This window comes from Aedes aegypti, chromosome 1 (assembly GCF_002204515.2).
Source record: "Aedes aegypti strain LVP_AGWG chromosome 1, AaegL5.0 Primary Assembly, whole genome shotgun sequence".
NCBI lineage: Eukaryota > Metazoa > Arthropoda > Insecta > Diptera > Culicidae > Aedes > Aedes aegypti.
In genome coordinates this window covers 131,021,504-131,049,219 of record NC_035107.1, presented here as the reverse complement: position 1 = coordinate 131,049,219, position 27,716 = coordinate 131,021,504, and positions in this window count along the sequence as shown.

The window sequence follows — 27,716 nt, the reverse complement described above, 5'->3', positions numbered from 1 at the left end:
AGCATGAGCATTGATGACCGTACAAGTCGATGTTGCTACTCAAAGTTTGACCAGAATAATCAAAGTTGCGCAACGAACCACCACACCGACCCTAATAGTAGCTTCCCATCTTCAGTGTATATATTCGAGAATTCCAAGTGAATAACGTCCTTACAGTCATCGGAACAGGTAAGGATTGCAGATTTCACATCCATTGTTACCAAAGACCGAGTATACCTCGGAATTTTTGTTAGTGGTAAGGATTCATGTGTTGCATAGTATAGATTCACCTTAAAAAATGATGCGATTCATGCAATCTCAATTCAGAAATACATAAATTTACAACATAAAATATGTTGACGCCTCTGGCTTAAAACCATATAAAGATTTTGTAATCACAAAGAGGTCGTTTGTGTTAATTTTTGTAGCAAACAAGTGCGCTTTGCCCATGATTGCCACTGTCATTCAGGTCTCAAAAATGAAAATTTTATTACAAGAAAACGACGCAAATCCATAAGTAACATTTTGAACCAATTTCCCCTACTAACTACAGGAACAAAATGAACTCGGATTACAAATAAAAATGAAATAGAAATTCTTTGAGGCATGGATTATTTTGTTTATGACGTCCCACATTCGTGGCGCATGAATCCCCAAATATGTGGATTCCATTGATCTGTGTCCGTACTGTAAACAACTCGCCATAATGCTAATGCGAATCAGTTGTAACGGTAAAGGCAAAAAAAGGCGTAGGCGATCTTTGGCTGAACCGCTTTTTTGTGTTCATACCTCTAGTCTAGTTCCGTCTTGCCCGTTTATGTCAGACAGTTTTTTATGGTCGACATCTAATGAGCAAGCGTTATTTACGGGATTATAAAGCGGCGATGAAATGAAATTGAACAAGTTTATTGGATATAACACTTAACAAATCGTATAAAAATATGACACTCATTGTATTGGTGTCATTATTAAATCAGCCGCTTATGCCATTTTATGCATATCCCGATGCTGGAGAACATGTTAATCGAGCTAGAAGGAACCATCTAGCCTATAAGGGTTAAATGGTCGGCGTTAAGTCAGAGTGGACCAAGTGACATTTTTCATATTTTGAGAAAAATGGGTTTAAAGTCTAAAGCTCTGTAATTTTTGAACTCGTTTAAATTTTGGTTCAATATTTCTACACATCTTTGTGTTACTTCCAAACAATATAATGTGAAGTGATAATCATGGAAAATCATAATCCAAACCTCTGATAGAACGATTTTTTGATGGACTATGTGTACTTGGTCCACTCTGACTGCACCAAAGGCCACCGTTCAGTGAGTTGGTTCACTCTGACTGAACAATTTCTAGGAAAATAACAATCATTTAATGCTTGCATGGTCAAACTGGGTGCATATTTATAAGATAAAGACCCTTCGACACCAGTAACGTAAGTTCTTCAATAATCCATTTATCAATACCGAAATCAGTGGAATTACGATAGCTTGAAAATTAAAGTTTTGCAGGATCAGGGCATTGAAGACTAGAAATATTCAAATATGTGTCAGTCAGAGTGGACCAAGTGAAAATCTTGAGTACATGATCAAAATATACTGGTCCAATGAGCGGGTTCTAGCACATTCCATACATACCCCATAGAACTACCATAAACTTCTTTCGGACTCTGAAATTGACTTCAAAAATGCAATAATCAATCAGTTAACTGCTTTTCAACACTTGGTCCGCTCTGTCTGCACAGAAATTGTTGTAATTTCTGACCACCCATCCAAATATGGTAAATGGTCAAAAATCAAAATCAAATGCATCGAATTAAGTAATATTTATAAATTTCTATTGATGGATAAGTAGAAGAATCATTCGATGTCGAAAAATCTGACAAATCTCTTGAAACGCTTTTCATTTCCTCGTATTCCTCAGCGCGTTGATCATTTTCGCTATCATGGTAATAAGCACTTGGTCCACTCTGACTGCACACTTTTATCGATTTTTATTGATCATCCAAAATAAATTTGTTACATATCTCTCGCATTTTACAGCATTCATCAAATCTGGTCAAAGTGAAACGGAGGTAAGATAATTGCGCATCCATTAAGAGAATAATCCAATTTTCCCAAGTTTTGTACTTGGTCCCCTCTGACTTAACGCCGACCAAATATAAGGCACATCGTACAGTATTGGACAACAAATTTGAAACTTTTTCGATTTTCCATACAAAATTACCAACTTTGGTAAGCTATAGCTCAGTTATATGTAAACCGATTTGAATGATAATTTAACGGAAGTCTGATGTTCCTTGAATTTTAATATATATTTTTTAGTGGTTTTTCCAATCACAAGTTCAAAAGCAGTAACGGTTTGACTAAAATGATATTTTTGACGATTTTTTATAAATTACATAACTAAACATATTGAAGGATAAGCTTCATGGTATCTTCAGCAAAGTTGTAGATTTTAACGAGATGAACAAGTTTGCTAAAAACAGTTTTTGTGTAGGGCTATCAGATTTTGAGATAAATAGTTTTGAATTTTTCATAGAAAATTACACTTTAGTTAAACCGTTATTACTTATAAACACGTGATTAGAAAAATTATTGAAAAATTTATGTAAAAATTCAAATTATATCTGATGTCCTGTGTTCCATTCGAATCGGTCCATAAATAAATGGAACATATGTAAAATCAAAAAAGCTGCAAATGTTTTGTCTAATACTGTGTGTGACAATGGAAAATCTAAATTTCATCATCATCATCAACATAACATGCATATTAATTCGTTCCTTTAACATTAAAACGAAAGAAATCTCAGAAACTTAACAAAATCATTTATAGGTTTTACTGAAACATTCAGATTTTCTAACAGTTTCATGATACAGGAAAGCAAGCTGATTGGACAACAACAAGCTTTTCTCTCTTCTTCCAAATCAGTCCCTCAAGAATGGTCGAAAACGTTCTCTTGATTGAGAATGCTTCCGTAATCCTGAGTTTGATTTTCAATTTGACTTGTGAGACTTAAATTAAAATTGTGCGCGCTTTCAAACGGGTCATTAGGCCAAAGTATTTTAGGTCTGATCATTGGGGCAAACGGGTCATTAAACTCTATAGACTTAAGAAGTAACCGATGTTCAAAAGAAAGGAAAATCTCCTATGACTGTAGTTGCAGTTATTGTTTCAATATACCGTTAAATGGGGTGAATTGATCACTTTTGAGCGACTCTGTTCTATAAGATCAGTCGGAATGCATTATTCTCATACAAATATTTTTTGAACCTGTACGGGTTGGATGTTCATCAAAGTATGTAAATGATACTTTTTTTTGGAGGCCGTTCTTAGCCGAGTGGTTAGAGTCCACTGCTTCAAAGCAAAGCCATGCTGAAGGTATCTGGGTTCGATTCCCTGTCGGTCCAAGATCTATTCGTAATGGAAATTTCCTTGACTGCCCTGGACATGGAGTATCCGTATCTGCCACACGATATACGAATGCAAAAATGACAACTTTGGCAAAGAAAGCTCTCAGTTAATAACTGTGGAAGTGCTCACAAGAACACTATGCTGCGAAGCAGGCTCTGTCCCAGTGTGGACGTGATGCCAAGTAGAAGATGAAATGATACTTTGACAAAATACTATAATCACAACAAAAGTAATTTTCAGAAATCAAGAAGTGAAATTGTTGATTCTGGCGTGAAGTTGATCAATCAATTTCAAGAGATGTCCAAGCAACCAGAAGTTCAGATAAAAGGGCATGTTTTGGCTTAAGCAGCTCACTTTTTAAGAAATTAATCGAACTTCAGTTCACATAAAGTTTATTCAACCTTCCTTGTGCATTAGGGTCATTTTTGACCAATCGACATTCTAAAGGAACTGTAACTTTGTAAAGAAAAGAGATAAAAATGTGAAATTTTCTGACTTTTCTTTACTTCTGAAATCAAACATTTTCGTACCAAAGGAAGCTTTCAGTAACCCCTAGGAGTGGCGCTACAAAAAAAATGTGACATATTATGCATTAAGGGTCAAAAACGACCAAAGATTTTGAAACACTCTCAAAAATCAATTTTGAATTGATTTTTGTTACTTTAGCTTTACATAAAAATATATGAAACCGGAGAATGGAATCCCAGGACATTTTTGTAAGTATGGCCACTCTGGACAAAAGGGCATAGCGGTACCTGGAATCTGTTTCAGAAGGAACTGGTACGTATCATATCCAAAAGTTCATACGATTTAGAATGAATATCGGCATTTTCTGAAGCTTTTACCGAGCTTTTTACTCAACAAGTGTGGTGTTCGTTCAGAGATTTGCCAAGCTACCCGAGGAGGAACAAATAACTCCTCAATAACTTTTGCATACCATATTTTGGTATCATACCAAAATTAGGTATTGTTCAGTTGTCAATACCTTAATTTGGTATTATAATGCTATTGAAAAAAATCTTTAAATCAATTTAAAATACTTCATTGAGGTATTAAACAGCTGTTGAGGTCTGCTGGAGGTTTTGAACTACCATTGAAAAATTTCACTTTTATATGAAAATCCATCAAGTATTATTGAGGTATTACAATACCTGATCTAGTTATCAGTTTGGTGTTCGCAGAATATAGTTGAGATATTATTTTACTTCTTATGCAGGGCTCATTCATACCTCATTCAGGTTGTAAGTATTAGAATTTATCTGGTATGGAATACCTCAATTTGGTAGTCAGTAGTTATTTTCTTTTGCTCGGGTATGGATGTCAAAACTTGTTGTGACATTACTCGGGACGGGTCTGGTGAAAGATCTTTTCGGAATGATAATTTTCTCTACATCCCAGAACATAGAGTATCTTTGAGCTTGTTGTGACATACATATTTGGAAATGTTTGAGGTTATGGCTTTCAGTCTTAAATAAAACTCAAAAACGGATTTTTGCTTACATCCGACGTTTCGGACACATGTATTGTGCCTTTTTCAAGGATTAGCTGTGTTCTGTTTTATCGTTTGCCCACAGCATAGGCAACATTTATCCAACAGTATAAAACGAATTCCCCGTTCGGGTACTATACGGGAGTAGAAATCCGAAAACGATCCGGGTCGCAGAACTGAAAACGCAGTTGCCTGTTTGGCGCCACTTTTACTCTTGTTGACAACAAGGCCAAATTAGAAAAAATATATGAGAATATAACAAATCGGCATCATTCGACAAGTCATTATTAATTATTTAACCCTCGAAGTAAAATGACAGTTTATCCCTGACGAATAAGTACTTTTGACCGCAAACGCAATTTGGAAACCAGTTCAAATATAACGTCAGAAATTCCTTCAGAAAACCCCTCAGAGATCCTCCTCCTGAAATATCACCAATGTTTCCAACAGCCCTTTCTCCAGACACTCTTCCAGAGATTTCTCCAGGAATTCATTCGAATATTCCTCCAGACAATGTACCAGAAATCACTCAAAGATAATTTCGACCGTAATCCCTACAGCGATTTCTCCAGGAATTCAACTAGGGCCTTCGCCAGAGAACTCCAGGGAGAACTTTTGACCGTTGCTAGATTTTTTAGACCGGTACAGCCGGTCTCTAGGAATATCCTCAAAAATTCATCCAGAAATTTTGTTAGGGAACACTTAAGGATTCCCTTTTAAGATTATTTCAGGGATTTCTACACGAAAATCTCTACAGATGCATAGATTCCTTCAGTGTATTCTTTACTGGGATTCGTCCAGAGATTCCTCCGGGAACTTTTCAAGTAACTATCCAGATTTTGCTCCAGGGATTCCTTCAGAGATTTTTTTCAAGGATTCCAATGAAACATTTTAAGTCCTGGAAGAATTGTTGAATAAATTTTTTAAGCCATATCTGGAAGAACCTATAGAAATACTTCATGAAGAAATCTTTATAACATTGTTTCCCAAACTTGATTTTCGTGACCTCCTAGCCAGTCAACGCCACGCTCTGTCTATTATACAAAAAGCAAGCTGACGAGACGTTAGAGCCGCAAAAACTATATTTGGGAAACGATGCCTTAGAGTAACCCCTAGAGATCCCTGGACGATGGCCTTTAGAAAAAAAATGCAGAAATCCTTAGAGTTATCTTTACAAGTATCTCTGGAAGAACCCCTTGAGGAATCTTAGCCTAATCTATGGAAGATTCCTTGAAAAATCCATAGAAATAAATCCTGTATAAATATCTGGAACAATTTCCAGAGGAATCAATAAAGAGATCTTCTGGAGTAATTCTTGGAGAAATTCTTGAAGACGGATAACACGAAACACCCAGTAGTATCCAATGACTAGAGCGGGAATCGAACCCACATCTCGTGGCTTAATACGTCTAAACTACTGACGCCGCGAACCGCACGACCACGAAGCACACAAGGAAGGAATTAAGAGATTGTCCTATGTAGAGATTTCCCTAAACATTTTCAGAGTATTTTCTGATAAAATTCTTAGATGATGATTCCATGATTAATCTTTGGAGGAAATTCTGGAGGCATTCTTGAGGGAATACACGGAGGAACTTTAAGAAAGTCAGAAATTTCTGAGGGTATCTCCGGGAGATTACCTGGAAAATTCCATGGAATAAATCCCCAAGCGATTTTCTAGGAGGTATTCCTTGAGAAATTCCTGTAAAAAATTCCTCAAAAATTTTGTGAAGTAATTTCATGTAGAATCCCAGGAGGAATTCATGTTTATGACTGAGTCATTTTTGACGGTTTCAGTTGATTTGAGTGATTTTGCATGACAATCTCAAGCGACAGATCTCTAATGATTTTGCTCTCGCGGAAGAGTGTGAGTCTATCTGAGAAATTTTCGAAGAAATCCCTGGAACAATCTCAGAAAGTGTTTCTGGAGATATTTTGGGAGGAAAACTTGAAAGAACTATTGGAGATTTTCCTGAAGGAACTTCTGGAGGATAGCTATATTAGAACTGCTCCCAAAATTGCGTTCGCGGTCAAAAGTTCTTATTCATCAGCAATAAATTGTCTTTTTGATTAAAGATAATAAATAATGGCTTGTCAAATGATGCCGATTCGCTATATAATCATTTTTTTTATTGACCTAACGAAAATGGTTACGAGTGTTCGGATATAGTAATGTTTTGTATGTCAGATCAAGATAGCAGTAGCGGTAAGCAACGCAACTTTTCAGCAAGACCATACTAAGGGCACTGGTTTGGAATCCCATTGGTCGATAATCTTTTCGAGTTTGATATTTTCTCGACTTCCCATAGCATGAAGTATCTTCGTACTTGCCACACGATTATCACATGCAAAAATGTTCAATCGGCAAAGATAGCTCTAAGTAAATAACTGTAAAATTTCTCATAGGAACACTAGGCTGAGAAGCAGGCTCTGTCCCGGTTGGGATGTAACGCCAGAAACAAGAAATAAAAGAATTTTTTTATTGATATTTGGCATGGTGTCTATTCAGATCTGAATATAAAATCATGAATTTTGAACTGCCTCATGGTGGGAATATATGATGGTCTGAAAATGTCCACCTCGCACCCTACCGGAAACAGTTCCGGAATTCTCCGACCATTTTTCTGGTGAATTGTCTAGTTGTTTCTATATTCAAGAGCTGCCTTTTCGAGATTCAAATTCTGTTAGTATCCGTTATGTTCTCTTATTTAGCAATATAATTTCATTGGATTTAAAAATTGAAGTTAACTTTTGAGTTCACTGCTTAAGTGAAATCCGAACTTTTGGTTGCTTGAGTAAGCAACCAACTAAATCTGAAGTGACCCAGTGATTCACCGAAATAACTCCGGCCAGAGGAACATTATCAAGTTTATCTATTGTTTTTTACGAGTACACTGACAAAAAACATTGAAATCTATTAAGTATTGAACTTTTAACGACCTAACATTTAATGCCTAAAGGTAGGCAACTTGCTTTTAAAATGTCAACCTGTTCACAAGAAGAACATTTATTTAGTCACTTGAAATGAAACAACCAACGTGTGACCAATCGAGTAAGTTTTCAGCTGAAACCGCTGTCTGGCTTTTTAGATTTGTGCTATTGAAAATTTAAGATTACAAGATGTTTATTGTTCTGAATGTAAGAAAACTGTATTTTGCAATGCGTAAGGTAACTGAATAACATATGAGCATATAGTTTTACGCATGTTGGCTCTCTATACGCACATAATGCTAGAAAGAAGTGAATAAGCGTTCCAATACAATGCCAATATATAACCGTGCTCTCCTTCACCACTAATGTTTATACCGTTTTGACTGATATTCCGAACACTTAAGGTCAACAGTGACTTCAAATGCAAATCAAAGTCTAACTGTTAGCTGGTGGGTGTTTCAACGTAAAAGTATGGAACAACATTTTGATAACACTGTGTTAATGCTGTCTCATATTCCAAATACGTTAATACATATTTCGAACAGCGTAAATAAATCGTATTCAAATGAACAATTTCGCAAACAAATTTATCTGAGTTAGTTTTACTAATCTCGAGCTAGAAAATCAACACTTGTCTTGAGGTATAAAATAGTTTGGAGAACGTAATATCGAATTGCAATCGGCTGCCATTTTAGCTAACTTGATGACATATTTCAGCGAAACATCATACAAACATCATACAAAAACCGAGTGTGAGGAATATGAGTCTGTTCCGAATTTGAGACAAAACGGTACTTGAACACGTCCCAACCGTTTTCGCCCGATTTTTGAGGAAAACAATTGACACTGAACAACTGAAAAACTGAGATATCCACGAAATACTATTTGAGTGCTGATTAACGCCATCTGGTCGCAAAATTTTGAATCTTTGAGCTTGAATAATAACAGTTCTTGACGTACTGAACAACCTTGTCAAAGACGCCATAAGTAATCAGACTCATGAGAAATTTACAAATAAATGTCTTACATGCTCATGTTCAGTGACGCAATTCCGTGCTTGAACTAACGACAAACTTTACCGAAGACGCCAACTTTTAAAATCATCTGGAGATGTTACATGCATGCCCCTTAAGTTTTATATAGATAAAGTTAGAAATAGCACCCCTACTAGGCAAGTTACCAACGAAATAGAAGATATTGAGTTCTTGAAAATAGATCGTACTGAGTACTTAAACTTCGGCGAAAACAGTACTGAGTTATATCTTAGCACATACACTTTAGAGGAGATAAATTGTTGGGATATATTTAAAACTCAACTGACGGGGCTGGTGGTGTAGTGGCTACCGCTTCTGCTTCATAAGCAGAAGGTCATGGGTTCAATCCCAGGTCCGTCCCTTTCCTCATACTGTGTAGTTGTATCTTTCACATGCTTCAATCTATCACTCTTAATATATCACAGTTGATCTATCACAGTTCATAGAATTTGCTAGAACCCGAGACGGGCAGAAATAAACCGTTTCCCTACGCTTCCATTCTTTCATCATTATGGCACGCATTTCCTTACGCCTGATACATAGGCAGTCTGCTAACCATACCAGCAAGCCTCTCTGCCATTAAAATTACCCCACCCCTTCACCCTTCCCGCATGAACTGGCGTAGACGAGTTACACAAAACCAGTGCAACTGGATTCCGAGAGATCATCAAGTAAGCCATGAAAACTATCTTCTACTGTGCTGCCCATAACTGCATATTTGTCACATTCGACATTTTTGTCAATATCTAGTTAATACCGTAGAGAATCGACAAATGATAAACACTATCGATCAACTTACTGAAATCTGTGAGATAGTTCTAGAAATTTCGATAAAAATATTAAGTTATTTTTTTACATTGGTAATTGTAACCGCATAACAGTCACATAGATATTATACATGAGCCTCGTAATGTACTAGCAATGAAATTTCTATTATAATTATTTTCTGACTATTCATTCAATCTGCGATATTAGCTGTACAAAATTTCAGCCTCAAATAAGCACTTTTGAGTTCTTGGTATTTTTTTGATTTTTTCCCCATACTGCCATATAATGCACACTTAGCATTTCATTAACTCAATGCCTACTTTTGTCGAATGTTACAAATATGCAGCTATGGGCAGTATGGTTCTCTAACTCCATATCGAGATACGGAATATAGAAGTAGAGAGAGTTGACTGTATAACAAGTTTGTTTCCTCAGTTGGATATTGTGAATTCTACATACATTCACACACAACTATATATCAGCAGAACCAAGAGCAATTATGGTTATGACCATTCGGCCATCTGAATGACAGTAATCAGATCTTGCGTAAATAAGCTCGATGACGGTAATAAATATTTATCATCATCCACCTTCAATAATATCTTAATCATCTAATCGCAGAAATCTTAGATCAAGGGTATACAACTGCGATCGATCCGGTTCATAATTCCATGATTGGGTTTTGCTCGGCTCTTTGATTTGCATTAACATTTTTATGGCAAATCTTATAAAAGGTGTGATAATTGATTTCTGATACAGTGGCTGTGCCATTGGCTTCTAGTAGACATTTCAGCCGGATCGAACAGACAAAGCCACTTCGCGAGAAAGTGGTAGCCGGCGATAAACAAATAATTTAGTGTCGGTTGACAGGGTAAATGGGTTTATGGGACACATTTCGACACAGACGTTTAGTAACGTACGTTTATGGAGAACATATTTATTTGTCTCATATATTTAACACTCAATCCAGGAAGTAATTTTGATATTACATAAAGAATTTTAACCAGAGTAGAGATAATTATAAATGACATGGAGCCCATATGTACCTCTCAATAGGTCATACAGTTCTACTGAACCAGCATAAGTTATTTCTTGAGAAAATAAACATATTTTTCAACTTTTTGTGTTATCCTTCGGAATTCAAATATTGTCATATATTTCTTTTTTAATTTCTTTATTAGTATTATTCCAAACATAGCATTTATTTATTATATATATATGTGTTCTGTGTTATTAGAAAACACTATCATCCTAATTTGGTAGAACAAATTTAAGATTTTATTAACATTTTGTTAACAACATATTACATTTCATTTGCCGAAGCAGTTCAGATTTTTTACAGGTGGGTTGATTTCACCTGCTTGTAAGAGAAAAAAATAAATAACGTTTTCAATTTACTTAACCTAACTTAACCTAAACATATAACGCATTGATCGTGGCAATAGAAGATTGCAACGATTTTTGCCTGAAATTTTTGATTATTTTATTTGACATTTGTTCCAATGTTTCAACTATACCAGAGAGGAAGCATACAACATGGCTGGCCTGAAAATTTGTATGAATATCAAAAGCTTGTTCTTAAGACAAAGTTTTAATTTTCTATCAATATGAGGATGGAGATATTTGACATATTTGATTTTTGATAGTTAAATGAGCCCTAGATACTTAATTTCATCTGACCAATTTATTGGAACCCCTCTCATCGTGACAATATGTCTACTTGAAGGTTTCAAAGAGCTTTTGGTTTATGTGGGAATATTATTAGTTGAGTTTTTGGAGCATTAAGAGAAATCTTCCATTTTTGCAAGTATGAAGAAAAAATATCCAAAACATTTTTGCAATCGACTACAGACGACACGCAGGCTCCGTCCATTGGCGGAGAGGCCTGTGTCATCCACAAACAAGGATTTTTGACATCCCTGAGGTAACTAAGCTAAGTCAGATGTGAAAATATTGTATAATATTGGTCCTAAAATGCTGCCTTGGGGTACACCAACTCTTACAGGAAGTCTTTCAGTCGGAGATAAGACTGTTTGAACAATTTACCATTCGATCTGCTTTCCATAAGAAATTCAAGTCAATAACCAGAACTGCTATTGAAATATCGTTATAACCAAACAGAACCAAAGAGAGTCTTTCTTTTTCGGATAGGACCATTTGACATGTTCTTACTGATAGGTTTGGAAAATTTACTGTAAAAGTTTAAAAATCATAAAAAATAAATTGCAATAGAATATGGTTATCGTTGACGTTTCGCAACTTTTTTTTCAATATCTAGCTTTATTTTAAGCATATTGCTAACAGCTCAAACCTTCGCAGAAAAGGAGTTTGGCACTTATGTCGAAAACGTTCTCTTGATTGAGAATATTTTCGAAGTCCTTAGTAACTTGATTTTCAATTGGACTAGTAAGTTTCTAACAGCATAGCAAGTTTTTGAGATTTTTCGCAATTAGTTAGTAATAATTTGAGTATTGGCTTCTGAGTGTTTTTTTTTTAAATTTTAGATAATTTCCAAAAAGGCTTTGGACCCTAATTGAGAAATATTATTTTCAATATTTTTGTTTCTTAATTGTGCAAAACGTTTCTTGAATTCTTTCTGCAAATCCTGCCATATAATTTTCATAACAGGATCGCGAGTGCGTTGAAATTGCCTTCTCCTCACGTTTTAAGGCGGATCAACACTCAAGAGTTTGTGGAATTTGTTGGAATGCAATGCTGTCAATGGAATTTGTTAAAGTTTCAAGAGCACTGTCTATATCAAGATTTGTTTGTAAAGAAATGTTAACATTAAGATATGTTTCATATATATTCCAGTCGGCTCGAAAATAATTGAAAGTGGAGCTGATAGGATTGAGAATCGCTTCATTCTTCTTCTTCTTGGCATTAACGTCCCCACTGGGACAGAGCCTGCTTCTCAGCTTAGTGTTCTTATGAGCACTTCCACAGTTATTAACTGAGAGCTTTCTTTTGCCAAAGTTGCCATTTTCGCATTCGTATATCGTGTGGCAGGTACGATTATACTCTATGCCCAGGGAAAGTCAAGGAAATTTCCATTACGAAAACATCCTGGACCGATCGGGAATTGAACCCAGACACCTTCAGCATGGCTTTGCTTTGTAGCCGCGGACTCTAACCGCTCGGCTAAGGAAGGCCCCCAGAATCGCTTCATGGGATACTTGAAATGTAACAGGGACATGATCAGAATCAAGATCAGCATGAGTAACTAATTGGCTACAAAGATGACTAGAGTCGGTTTGGACCAAATCAATCGTAGATGGATTTCTAGAAAAGGAAAAACATGTAGGGCTATCAGGGTATTGAATTGAGAAATATCCTGAAGAGCACTCATCAAATAAAATTCTGCCGTTGGAATTACTTTGAGAAACATTCCCTGACCGATGTTTGGCATTAAAGTCACCAATGACAAAAAAAAAATGACTTATTGCGAGTCAATTTTCGCAAGTCAGTTTGGAGCAAATTAACTTGCTGTCCAGAGCATTGAAAAGGCAAAGAGGCAGCTATGAAAGTATATCTACCAAGCTGTGTTTCAACACTAAAGTTTCAAAACCTTTAGTTTCAAATGACGAAAACAGTTTATTTATTTATTTATTTATTTATTTGGATCCAGGTTTCAAATACGTTTCAGTAATAACTGCTATATGCACGTTATTAGCTGTAAGAAAATTAAACAGCTCGTCCTCTTTAACATTCAGAGAACGAGCATTCCAATTTAAAATATTTAAATTATTATTTGGATCCATTAGAAAAACGTAATCCAATAACAATTTGATAAGTAAATTTTACACCTACTTGGACTGCTTCAGTCATAGTGGTGGCTTTGAACATTGCATCAATCACCTGCTACGATATCTGATTTTCCGTTGGTACATTCGAAATTGAAAGATTCGAACGGCTACCCGACGGATTAAAATTCGTTTGTGAATCAGCAGGATTATGATCTTCCTGATGGGTATTATTCATGATCAACCGATCGTTAACTGAAAAATGAATATTGTTCGATACTCTACCAGGCAAATTCCCGAAACGACCGTTATCGTAACGGATATTATCTTTCATCTGCCTGGCACGAGCCTCGATGACTCACGAAGGGCAATCCCAAAAATTTGACTGATGATTGCCCCGGCAATTCGAGCATATAAACTTGGTGGTATCTTTCTTCCCTGGACAAACGTCCTTAGCGTGAGAAGAACCTCCGCAAACCATGCATTTAGCATCCATGCGACAATTTTTTGTACCATGACCCCACTTTTGGCACCGACGGCACTGAGTGGGGTTCTAGTAATTTCCTCCAGGTTCCTGGAAATGTTCCCATGTCACACGGACATTGAATATCTTGCTTTTTCTAAAGCTTTAGCAATATTCTTAGAGAGCCCTTTCCGAACAATGCCAGATTGGGTTCTCTTTTTCATAATGATTACTTGGACTGGGGAAAATCCAAGTAAATCATTAATTCCATTTTTGATCTTTTCAGGTGACTTATAGTCACTTGAGAGACCTTTCAAGACGACTTTTAACAAACGTTCAGTTTTGTCGTCATAAGTAAAAACATTGTGCTTCTTCTCTTCAAGATGTTTGAGAAGAAGTTCGCGATCTTCAAGAGTTTCAGGCAAAATGCGACAGTCTCCTTTCTTTGCGATTTGGAAGGAAACCTTAATTCCCTTAATGGAGTTCAAGATCTCTTGCCTAAATCCCGCAAATTCGGAACACTTCGGCACTCTTTGCTTCCTCACTTGAATCAAAGAGCCTGGGCTAGAGGCTGCTTCGATTTGGTGTTCGGAAAATTTGTCTAGAGCATCGAACTGATTTCTCATTTCGATGCAATTATCAACATTATCCATTTCACGCATGGAAGAAAATTCGCATTCCGGAGAAACGTCCTTTCTTCCATTCTTGCCACGTTAAGTGACAGTTTTAAATCCCACTTTTTTGGAAGGAAGTTGTGAATTCAGAGATTCACCCTTCCTTTTATTTGTAGTTGCAACCATGTTTAGTGAATAAACGAGAGAAGAAGAGACCTCATAAGAGGTTTTTTCCCAAGACGGTGTCCAAGAAGGATTACCTCCACCACCAGAAGAGCTTTTGCCAACGGGTCCAACGAAAAATCGAAGGCACGGGTCCATAAGGGATTATAGAGGGATAAATAGTAGAAAAAATAGTTCTGAAAAGTACTGATTTTGTAGCACTGAAAAGTACTGTTTTATTGCCTTAGATAGTTTAAAAAAAACTTCCAAGAGCAGAGAGAATTCGTGTATGCACAGCACGAAGGTACGATGCGCAGTGAAACTTGACCTTTATGAAACACATTGCACATTGGTCCCAAAGCCATATCTAGGAAGACAAAAACAATTGCGCCTAAACCGTCAATTTTAGATATATGGTGTCTTCGGCAAAGTTTCTCCATATTATACAGACATTTTTTTCAGAGATGTGCAATTAGGGTGGCCATGGTTTACGAGATCAGCACATAAACTTTTTTGCTGACACATTTAGGACTACACAATGTTCTACAATGTTTTAAAACAACCGATTTGGAGCAACTTTGCCGAAGAACCCAAATTTCTATCTCTTATGGTTCGCGAGTTATGATTTTTTTTAACAAAAAAGTTAGGGTGGTACTAAAAAATAAGTTTTTTCTTGATAACTTTTCATACGATTATTTCTCGCAAAAACTTTGTTCCGAGCACTTTTAGAACTTTTGATTGCGCAACTTTTTGCCGAAGAAACTACTGTTCCATCTCTTATGGTTACAGAGTTATAAGAATTTTTCTTCGAAAAAATGGTTGTTTTCAAATGCCGATATCTCCAAAAGGCGCTAACGGATTTTCAATCTTTTGTCGGCATTAGAAAGATTATCTCTTTCTCTGGTTATGGTGAAAAAACTGTGAGGACGTTTTTTGTTTGAAAAGATTGACAAAATTTTGAAAATATTATGTTTTTTAACCGAAAATTGTCCATAACTTGAAAAATATTCGAGATAGCTCTTTGGTGCCTTTAGCAAAAATGTGCAAAATGAAATGTTCTGAAAGTGCTTCATACAAAGCATTCATAAAAAATCAACCCTTTTAGATATATTCATCATAAACCGAATTTTATATGGTAACGAAAGCAAAAAAAGAGATATTTGCTGGAACAATCGAAATAACTGTATGTAAAGTCATTTTAAATTGAATACACATGTATTGATATCGATCATAGTAAGCGGAATCTAAGGAGTTAAAAAAAGGAAAATTATTTGCTGAAGCAGTTTTCAAGTGATCAAGGCCCACCTTCTGGTTCGTTACCTTAGACAGATATTTGGGATTTATATCTGGTTCTTGTTCATGCATTCTTCAACAGGCGAATGCTGCCCTGACTTATTCGTTGTGGCAGATTTATTGGATTTGATTGAATTGAATGGAATAAGTTGGATGCCCAGATAGAATAATTGCAGATACTTTTATATTTCTATGGGAGGATATTACGGGAAGTAAGGTTTTGGTAATTTGAAGGAATTCTTCAAAGTATACGTTTAGTTATCGTTTAGGGATGATAATATAATAAACGGGACCGGCATTGAACGCATGACCGTCTGCTTAGTGAGCCGAAGCGGTAGCAATTTATAACCAACCACGGCATAGATTAGCTGGACAAACAATATGTCGCGTGAAATAACAAGACTTCGTTTATGGATTAATGTTCCATGGATCACTGTTAAAACTGCTTCAGCAACTAAATTTCCCTAACTCCTTAGATTTCGTTTATTGTGATCGATCTTATTTCATTACATATATATTCAATTTTAAATGACTTTACATACAGTTATTCCGGTTGTTCCAGCAAATATCTCTTTTTTCGTTTTCTTTATGGTATAAAATTCGGTTTATGGTGAATATATCTTAAAGCGATAATTTTTCATGAATACTTTGTATGAAGCACTTTCAGAACTTTCAATTATGCACATTTTTGCTAAAGGCACCAAAGAGCTATCTCGAATATTTTTCAAGTTATGGACAATTTTCGGTTAAGAAACATAATATTTTCAAAATTTTGTCAGTCTTTTCAAACAAAAAACGTCCTCACAGTTTTTTCACCATAAACAGAGAAAGAGAAAATGTTTCTAATGCCGACAAAAGATTGAAAATCCGTTTGCGCCTTTCGGAGATAACGGCATGTGAAAACAACCATTTTTTCGAAGAAAATTTTCGATAACTCTGTAACCATAAGAGATAGAACATTAGTTTCTTCGGCAAAAAGTTGCGCAATCAAAAGTTCTAAAAGTGCTCGGAACAAAGTTTTTGCGAGAAATAATCGTATGAAAAGTTATCAAGAAAAAAAACGATTTTTCAGTACCACCCTAACTTTTTTGTTAAAAAAAATCATAACTCGCGAACCATAAGAGATAGAAATTTGGGTTCTTCGGCAAAGTTGCTCCAAATCGATTGTTCTAAAACATTGTAGAACATTGTGTAGTCCTAAATGCGTCAGCAAAAAAGTTTATGTGCTGATCTCGTAAACCGTATGGGCCACCCTAATTTCACATCTCTGAAAAAAATGTCTGAGAAATATGGAGAAACTTTGCCGAAGACACCATATATCTAAAATTGACGGTTTAGGCGCAATCGTTTTTGTCTTCCTAGATATGGCTTTGGGACCAATGTGCATTGGTTGATCAAGAAAATAGATGATATTGCCATTGTTCAACCAGGAAGGCCCCATGAAGGCTTGAACTTTCTGCTCAGTTGTCAGAAATTTCAGTGAGATTATCACGTTGCCAGTTCTAGAGATTTTCTGTTCGCCAGACTGTGAATAGAGTGTCTGTAGTGGATATTGCTTTTATATTTAAAACGATTAGCTTATCCTTTAGGTCAAGAATTTGATTATATATTTGAAGAAATTAAGACTTTCGAGGCATATTTTGCATATTTGACAATACCGTAACTCAAACTTTGCTTGATGCAATCAAATATTTTTTTAAGTACAATTGCTTTTATTTTTATGTTTTATACGTTCAATGTTATTTTTAGCACTTTAAAATAGTAATCTAGCAAAACTGGTTAACTCCTCCTCCCTCTTGTTTTATGCAAATGATTCCAAAAAGCTCTTTATATATTTCCTCTGCGTTGTCTATGGTATTTATCCAACATTCAATATTTTACGTGATTTTGAATTGAAAACTCGTACGATTTACTCCAAAAAACTTTCACTTGATATTGACGATGGAATTGTATTCGATCGAATGGAATTTCTATTCTATTCTATTATTAAAGATTTGAAATAGAAAACAATAATAATTAACGAGAACAATGTATCTTTTTATTATAAAATGATATTTAACGTATTGTTACGGATACACCCTTTGCATTTGCCGCAGATCAAAGATGGTTAGAAGGAAAAAGATAACCGACTCTTGTATTTTCTAGGCGACATGAATAGCGCCGCTCTGGTGAGTCAAAAGCCAACTAATATGTAACGTTCACCTTGTGACCACCAGATGTTGAAGTGGTCGTTTATGACATTCACGCTTAAAAAAAGGTACACAGCTAAAACGGGGATGTCCGATATAGCCAATCATTTCTAAACACCATAAAATGTAAGAAAGAAAGAAAAAACAGCGCAGGAACTTTGTTTAGTATGTGTGAAAATTACACCAATTTTGTGTTGGTCCAGAAGAGCCTTATTTTATGTGAGTCGTACTCAATCCTGTGTAACATTTTTGAAGCGTGTTTGATTTCATCCACTTTATCATCGTTTTTTAATTGCACGATGATTTCAATTTAGTCGAAAATAATGTTTACGCGCTTTTCACTCAACAGATGGCAGTAGTGTAACATGAATAGCGTGTCGTCGGGAAAATATATGGCAAAATGAAGAGTCGATCATCTTTTTCCTTTAAACTATCTTTGCGCAGATGGTAAGGACAATAGAAACGTCAACGGATAACGCAGAGAAGTGAGAATTACACAGAACAGAATTCAGTCACATGTAGAACGTGGATAATAAAACACATGAATTACACATATATGTAACGTTATCGCTATTTATTCGTAATTATTCGAAAGTCTCATTACTTTTAAACGCGCGGGGTAGTTTCGTTCGGTACTTAGCCGGTGCTAAGAGTTTCGTGAGTGCTTAGTTAGCGAATTTCGTAACACTGGTGTCAGAAGTGGGGTTACGTCATGTCTACCGCACCGATTCCTACAGACTCCGGCTCACAGTCCGAATCCGGTCAGAAGGACATTACTGCTTTGTTCGCTGAGCTCACTTCATCGATTGCCGTTAAATTCGAACAGCTGAATGATAAAATCAGCAATAATTTGGATGAAATGCGGTCCGAAGTAAAGGAGTTCAGTGTAGAACTGGAACGCGTTAAAAATGATGTTAGCCACTTGAAAAATGTGCGAGATTTTAGTGCAGCGATAAACGCCTTGCAGTTTTCGGATAATCCTGTCTATCAGAGCTCACCGAACGCCTCGAAGGCAGATGCACCGACACCTTTTACAAACAACGAAGTATTTGGAGGGCCAAGTTCGAGAGTTGCATCGCCTCAGGGGTTAACGTCGCTTGCAGATAGGAATCAGTTAAACCAAGGGAACGTAAACAGTGGTGAAACTAGAGCGATGAATGACTTATCGATTGTCAATACCGGACTCAAGGTAAAGTTAACTCCGGAAGTGTTTGATGGTACGAAGCGGTGGGCCGATTACGTATTGACTTTCGAACTAACAGCCGACATCAACCACTGGGATGAAGCACTGAAAGCAAAATATCTAGCAGCTATGCTTCGTGGCCCTGCTTTGGAGGTGTTGCGGTCACTGACGCCGGTCCAAAGAGCGAGTTATGTCTTTTTAAAGGCAGCTCTAGAAAAACGGTTCGGCGAGACGTTTCATCGAGCTCTGCATCATGCTCAACTGCGATCTCGTCAGCAACATAAAGGAGAAGATTTTACCACCTTCGCGGATGAAATTCGTCGACTTGTAGCTTCCGCTTACCATGATTGCTCGGCAGTCGCTCAAGACAAAATTGCAATGAATCACTTCCTCGACGGCCTCGGTGATCCAGTTGTGCAAGATCTCGTCAGATTTGGGCTGCCAGACACATTGGATAAAGCAGTGCAGCTTGCGCTACAATTTCACCTTTCACGTAGTGCCACTAGGTCCAACCATAAGCCTGTTCGACTCGTACGAGACACAGATGCACAAAACAGTAGTTCGGATTCAGAGACCACGTCTTTGTGCGAAGAAAATGTTTACGGGTTGCGATCGGCCGGCACACAAACCTACAGTAGACGACGAAACAAGTATCGCAGCAAAAGGAATTCGGGAAACGATCGGTCGCCAGCCTAAGGGGGCATGAGCTGGCCGAGAACAGTGGTCCCCCAAACATCTTATTTGTGCATTCACTGAATCGTCGACGTGGTAGTTAGATGAGAGAACATCAATGTATCATCGATTTTGTGAGGAACAAGCTAGAGATCTCTAAAAATACATCCATCCAATTGCGTCCAGCGTCTGGTTCAAGTAAAAAAACCAAGGTTTTCCATGTGACGACCGAAACAGAATTAGAAATTCCTGCATGGAGTGAAACCATTGTCCAAGGAAAATGCGAACATCGTTCGAGAATGCCTATGCTCTTGGAAGGTACTTTGGATCATCCAGATTTATTCATTGCCAAAATTCTAGTCTGCGTGAAGAATGAAAAAGTGCCAATAAGAATAATGAACATCTCACAATTTCCTGTGAATATATCGCTCGGAACCGTTATCGCCAACTGCTCAAGTGTCCAGGTAATTGATAAAACTAAACATGTTGTGGATTTACAAAATGACAGTTTACATTTACAGTCCGTGATAACGAAAAGTACAAAGCATCTTGACGCAAAACAAAAGGAGCGATTCGTTAAACTGATTACGGAAAACCAAGACGTTTTCAGCAAAGGATCTGATGATATGGGACGCACGAGTTTGACGCAACATCGTATAGACACGGGGAATCATTCGCCGATAAAAATACCACCTCGAAAAATTCCGCTGGCTAAAAGAGAATGTGCAAAACAGTTGGTGCACCAAATGCAGAAAGAGGGCATCATTGAACCGTCGCAAAGCCCATGGTGTTCACCTATTGTGCTGGTTAAGAAAAAGGATGGAAGCCAAAGGTTTTGTGTTGACTACAGGAAACTGAACGACATTACTAAAAAAGATTCCTTCCCTCTCCCCAGAATCGATTTGACACTTGAAGCTCTTGGCGGTTCGAGCTGGTTCTCCACCATTGATCTACAAAGCGGTTTCTGGCAGGTGGAGATGGACCAACACGACAAAGAGAAAACAGCTTTTTCGACCGGTAACGATCTTTGGCAATTTAAAGTTATGCCGTTCGGTCTGTGTAACAGCCCTGCAACATTCCAGAGATTGATAGAGCTCGTTCTGCATGGGTTATCCTGGCACTTCTGTTTAATTTACATGGACGACATTATTGTACATTCCAAGAGCTTCGAAGAGCATGTTGTCCACCTGAATGAAGTTTTTAGTCGCTTGCGTGCTGCTAATTTGAAGCTTAACCCAGCTAAATGTGCGTTTTTGCAACGGGGTAGCCTACCTTGGTCACGTAGTATCAGCGGACGGAGTGCACACCGATCCAGAGAAAATAAAGTCAGTATTAGAATGGGAAAGACCACTCAACAAGACGCAAGTACGAAGCTTCATTGGTCTGTGCGCTTATTACCGGAAATTCATAAAAGACTTTTCAACTATAGCCCGACCGATGCATAAGCTGATGGAGCATCATACACCATTTACATGGGACGAAGAATGTGAACAAGCATTCGAGAGATTAAAGCAAAAACTGTTGGAGGCGCCAGTCTTGGCATATCCTTGGGATGATACTGAGTTCGTGTTAGATACGGACGCCAGCTATTGCGGCATTGGGGCTGTACTTTCGCAAGTCCAGGAAGGCAAGGAGCGGGTTGTAGCATACTACAGTAAGTCACTATCCAAGGCAGAGCGTAATTACTGTGTCACGAGGAAGGAATTGGTCGCTGTAAATAAAGCCGTGCAACATTTCCACCACTATCTGTATGGAAGACATTTTAAATTGCGAACGGATCATGCAGCTCTCACATGGCTTCGCAGTTTCCGTAATCCTGAAGGACAAGTTGCTCGATGGATTGAAAGATTGTCTCAGTATGATTTTACTAGTGAACATCGCCCTGGAACTCGACATGGAAATGCGGATGGGCTTTCAAGGAGACCTTGTTTTGACCTTGGATGTAAACATTGTAGTAGATTGGAACGCGATGTTACCGCCGAAGCCAAAGGTGACGCACAGCCTTGCAATCGAATAGGTGCGGTCGATGATGCGTTTAAATTAGGCCAGCAAAGTGACTTAGTCTTGCAGCAAGTTATCCAGTGGGTACAGAGCGGGAAACGTCCAACGTTTGAAGACACATCTCAACTTGATTCAACAACTCGAAGTTATTGGACAATGTTCGACAGTTTGTTGGTGCATAACGGTGTTCTTTGTCGTAATTTTGTAGGCCCACATAACGAGTTCTTGCAAGTAATTGTCCCTAAGAAGATGGTGCACTATGTGATGGAACAAATTCACGGCGGTTTAACTGGTGGTCACTATGGTGTTGCAAAAACTCTTATAAAGGTCAAGGAACGGTTCTACTGGGTCGGACTCTCAAGAGATGTCAAGCTACGGTGTATGAATTGTACGGTTTGTGGTGCTCGAAAAGGACCAAGTACTAGATCTCGCGGAGAGTTAAAGCCTATACTTGTCGGGGAACCATTTCAGATGATTGGAGTCGATATCTTGGGACCATTTCCAATAACCGAGAGAGGAAATCGATGGATACTCGTGATTACTGATTACTTCACAAAATGGCCAGAGGCCGTTGCCCTACCATCACAAACGGCAGAAGTGGTAGCAGATGCTCTGCTTTCAACTGTTGTATCAAGATTTGGAGTTCCTCAACAGATTCATTCTGATCAAGGCAGGAATTTCGAAAGTGAAGTATTTGGTTGTTTAATGGATTTACTTGGGGTCAAGAAAACTCGCACCACGCCGTTGCATCCTCAATCTGATGGACAGACCGAAAGATTCAACCGTACTCTTCTTGATTACCTGTCCAAATTTATCGATAAGGATCAAAAGATATGGGACACATTACTGCCACTGGCACTGTTGAGTTACCGAGCATCAACACACGAATCAACGAAGTTTTCACCAGCTATGTTGAATTTGGGCCGTGAACTGGTACTGCCTATAGACTTATGGAGAAGCTCATCTCCTGACGCACTTCATTCAGGTCCATCCTATGTTCAGAAGATTAGAGAAAACATGCAGCGTATTCATGAAGAAGTAAGGAACAACTTGAGCGTAGCCGCAGAGTCAATGAAGAGGCGCTATGATTACAAATCCAATGCTACAACATTCAACGTAGGGGACCTTGTGTGGTTATTCAATCCACAACGCCGTATAGGAAAATCACCAAAACTCCAATGTGATTGGGAGGGCCCATACAAAATACTGCGACGAATCAGTGATTTAGTTTACGAAATCAAGAAGGATGCCATTGGTAGTAGAAAGAAGATAATCCATGTGGATCGATTGGCTTCCTTTAAAGGTAGCCGGGACGGCTAGGATCCAAGAAGGAGGCAGTGTTACGGATACACCCTTTGCATTTGCCGCAGATGGTAAGGACAATAGAAACGTCAACGGATAACGCAGAGAAGTGAGAATTACACAGAACAGAATTCAGTCACATGTAGAACGTGGATAATAAAACACATGAATTACACATATATGTAACGTTATCGCTATTTATTCGTAATTATTCGAAAGTCTCATTACTTTTAAACGCGCGGGGTAGTTTCGTTCGGTACTTAGCCGGTGCTAAGAGTTTCGTGAGTGCTTAGTTAGCGAATTTCGTAACAATATCATAAAAATAGTTTTAATACCAAAAAACTAGAAGAACAAACTGGGGTGAAATTTATGACCATATTACAAAGCAGGTTTACGAATAAAAAATGTCCCTATCTACTAAGTTTGGGTCTCCTGAATCTGAAAATGATGTCAAAATTCTTACAACTCGAGTATTTACTCATTTTAAAAATGCCTAAATATATGCCATTTCCCATTGAAATAAGCAGAATTTTCGAGAATAAACGGTTCTATTAACTAAAAACTATATTTGTTATGCTGTATGATATAAAAAAAGAGTTCAGTAGTTCATACTAAAGCTTACACAATATTTTAAACACTCAAAGTGTACATGTAGGCATAGCCAGTGGATTATTTAGCACCGACATTTCCAACTGTATTGTTTACACCTACAAAAAGTGTGAATATTTCTATGCAAAACTGACCAGCATCATACATCTATAAACTAGAAAACATGGAGTGTATTTGGTGGCAACGAAACCTTCAGCACCCTTTGGAGGAAATGTTTTTTGGTACCGACCTGATCAAATTCGCCCCAGTGATCAATTTGCCCCCGGATTACGGTACCCAAAAAATACTTTGGATCGGCGGATGTTGCAATACTCGGGGATGCGATTTCGTTGAGTAGTGTGTGTACCGAACCGTTGGTTGGAATTTTACCGAACATCGTACCTGTCTCTGCTGTGCAAGCTGATGAGGCACATTTTGTCGGCCATCTACTGTTCAGTAGCGGAAGCCGTCATTTCATGCGTTTTATTCACGATTGCAAACGTTTGAACTCAATGATTGCACTCTAATGAATTTTCACTAGAATTCAAACCTGAATTGGTCGCACAATGCTTGCAATAACATGGTTGCTTTGTAGTGGATGCTATTATGGACATGGTCACATTTACTGCACTGCTCAGTGATGTTTACCAGATTATAGTAAACTTAACAGATTTTTGCAGTCGGTTGTTTTGGGGCCTTCCTTAGCCGAGTGGTTAGAGTCCGCGGCTACAAAGCAAAGCCATGCTGAAGGTGTCTGGGTTCAATTCCCGGTCGGTCCAGGATCTTTTCGTAATGGAAATTTCCTTGACTTCCCTGGGCATAGAGTATCATCGTACCTGCCACACGATATACGAATGCTAAAATGGCAACTTTGGCATAGAAAGCTCTCAGTTAATAACTGTGGAAGTGCTCATAAGAACACTAACCTGAGACGCAGGCTCTGTCCCTGTGGGGACGTTAATGCCAAGAAGAAGAGAATGAAAATCGTTGGTGCAGTTCTTAACCCTCTAATACCCAAATTTTTTATTTTCGATCTAAATATAATTTTTAGTTATCTAAAATCGTTATAAACACGTTTTGGGCAATGATTTATTTTAATTCGCAAATCTATGAATTTTGGTTTTTGATTTTTATAGTTTTTTATTTTTGAACATCCCTATCAATTTTCATTTTTTCTTAAAGCTCTCTTCTAGTTCCTTATTTTTGACAATAATAAAAAAAACATGTTTTTACGGTATTTTTAATACAGTGAAACCTCCATGAGTCGATATAGAAGGGACCATCGACTCATGGAAATATCGAGTCATGGAACAGCAATCCTTTGGAAAGCTGATTGAGGGGACCAACATAGTAACCATAAAATTTTGACTCATGGAGGTATCACTATAATAATAAATTTTTAATATTTTTCTGGAAATATTTTTATTTAGGTTTCTTAAGTTGAAATTCGGACATGAGCATTTTTGTGAATCCGATGTAACTTTATTTACTGGTTGGAGATAAGACTGTTTGAATAATTTACTATGCTTTCCGTAACAAATTCAAGTCAATAGCCAGTACTGCTATTGAAATATCATAATAATCATAACAAAGACAGTCTTTCTTTTTCAGATAGGACCATTTGACATGTTCTTACTGATTATTGAAAGGTTTAGAAAATTTACTGTCAAAGCTGAAAAATTATAAAAAATAAATTGCCATAGAATATGGTCATCGTTGACGTTTCGCAACTTTTTTTTTTCAATATCTAGGTAAATTCTAAACATATTACTAAAAGTTCAAACTGGGGTGGGATACTTCGCAGAAAAGGAGTTTGGTACGAGCAAACACTTTATAATGCATGCTTTTTGTTTTTTGTACAGAACTGTTTTATGCGATGTAGCCATTATTGAAAAGAAAACATCAGACAGAGAAACCAAAATAAATCATTTCCAAAGGTTTTCTTATATTTTAGCCAATAGTTAAAATTTGGAGGAATATGCTGATGTGAGCGAGAATTTATGTGTTTTACTATTTAATGGTGTCCCATGCTTATTAATATGCCGAGCCCAACTCATGCACAAGAGATAAATTTAGGGATTTCATAAACCAAGATCTTTCTATGAGGATCCTAAGACGTCCTCATCTGTTTGATTTTTCAGTACAGTACTCGATCTACTCAATTAGAAAAATATCTTGCAACTATAGATTGTCAAAAATTATTCAAAATACAAAAACTAAGTATAAAAAAGAAGCTTAGGGGGAAGCAATATATATATATATAACATTTTTAAATAAATAAGGGTCTAAACAAATGCACAAAATTTCTCCTGATGTTCCAAACAATACACTTTAAGAGAAAAAACAATAGGTTCACGCAAGACGGGGAACTGATTAGATGGTCATAAGTTTATCTTTATTCCATCGTTTATTTTTTTGCACACCTTGATCGAAAAAAAAACACAATCAATCCACGCGAATTTTTAAGTTTGAGCGCTATCCACAAATTACGTAACGTTCGATTGGGGGCCCAAGCGCTTATATTTTGAGAAATAAAATCATACAAAACGCGTTACGGAGGGGGAAGATCGAGTCATAAAATTCCAATTTAAGCGTGTCGTTATAAATGGATGCTGCCTTATATAGTATAATAGTTCAATAAATTACGTGGTACTTTACTCACCGTTACGTATCGCCCACGTACTAATAAGTGCAGCTGTTAGCTGCACATATTGAATTCTTTTTCGAAGAAGTCAACGATTGTATTATGCTATCAATTTGCAACTTTTCAGCTTTAACACTGCAAAAGTTGCCTTTCCCTTCTAAACTCAAATGATGCCAATTTTTCTGTTCTTCTTTTTCGGAGAGTTACCGAAACATCTCCCTTTTTGTTTTATTTCTATGACTATACTTGCTGGGCAACATCCAATACTTCATCGGTTCCACATTCATAACTTGTCAGCAGCGCCTTTTGTATTAAGGGATTCCATTCAGAAAAAGCGGAGAAAGATTTTTGCTAGGATGCAAGAATCGGGTTCCCGATCTTGAAGTGATGATCTTCGTCTTTCATTGATCGAGAAGAAATTCGATATTTTTCGACTACGGTAGTCAATTTACAATCGGCTTTTTTCACAAGTAGGTAGTCGGAAGATACGATACCTTTGATTCACAAGTGTGTGAACTTGTGCATGGCTTCACCATATTATTTATAATTCAATTTTCGTAGAAATGACAATACCTAGGATTCTTGGCTTACAATCGTTATAATTTTGGGATAAATCCTTGATTTTCACAAGTTTTTTTTTAACATTCTATCTTTTGTCTTCCGGAAACCTAGGGGCACTGCAAGCGAGCCAGAAAACTTCAAGCGCACAGGAACGACTACGAATAAACACGGAACGGAACAGTTGACGAATACAACCACGATGTAAACGGACTTGCGATTGGTAACTCGGAATGTGGAGCTGCAAATTACTCAACTTCTATCTATTGGGCTTCTTTGGGCTCCTGAAGAATCGGCATTCGAGAAATATTTAACCCCACTCCAAATGATCCATGTACAAAACGCCAATAAGACCGGTGGTCTTCTATGATCATGAAGCATGGACTATGCTGGAAGAGGACCTGTGAACACTTTGAGTGTTCGAACGACGTAAGTTTAGCACCATCTTTGGCAATGTCCGGAGGATCCCTAGATTGCCAGACTCTACGGCGAGCCCAGTATCTTGAAGGTGCAATAAGCTGGAAGAGTACGCTGGGCCCGGCATGATAAGACTACCGGAAAACAACACTGAATTCGGTTGGTAGGGGAACTGGGGGTAAAATGAACACCCCAAGCAATTTTCATATTTTCTTGCTTTTGAAGTTGTCAGATTCTTTTTCAATAGCTCAGAATTGAATAATGATGTTTATGCA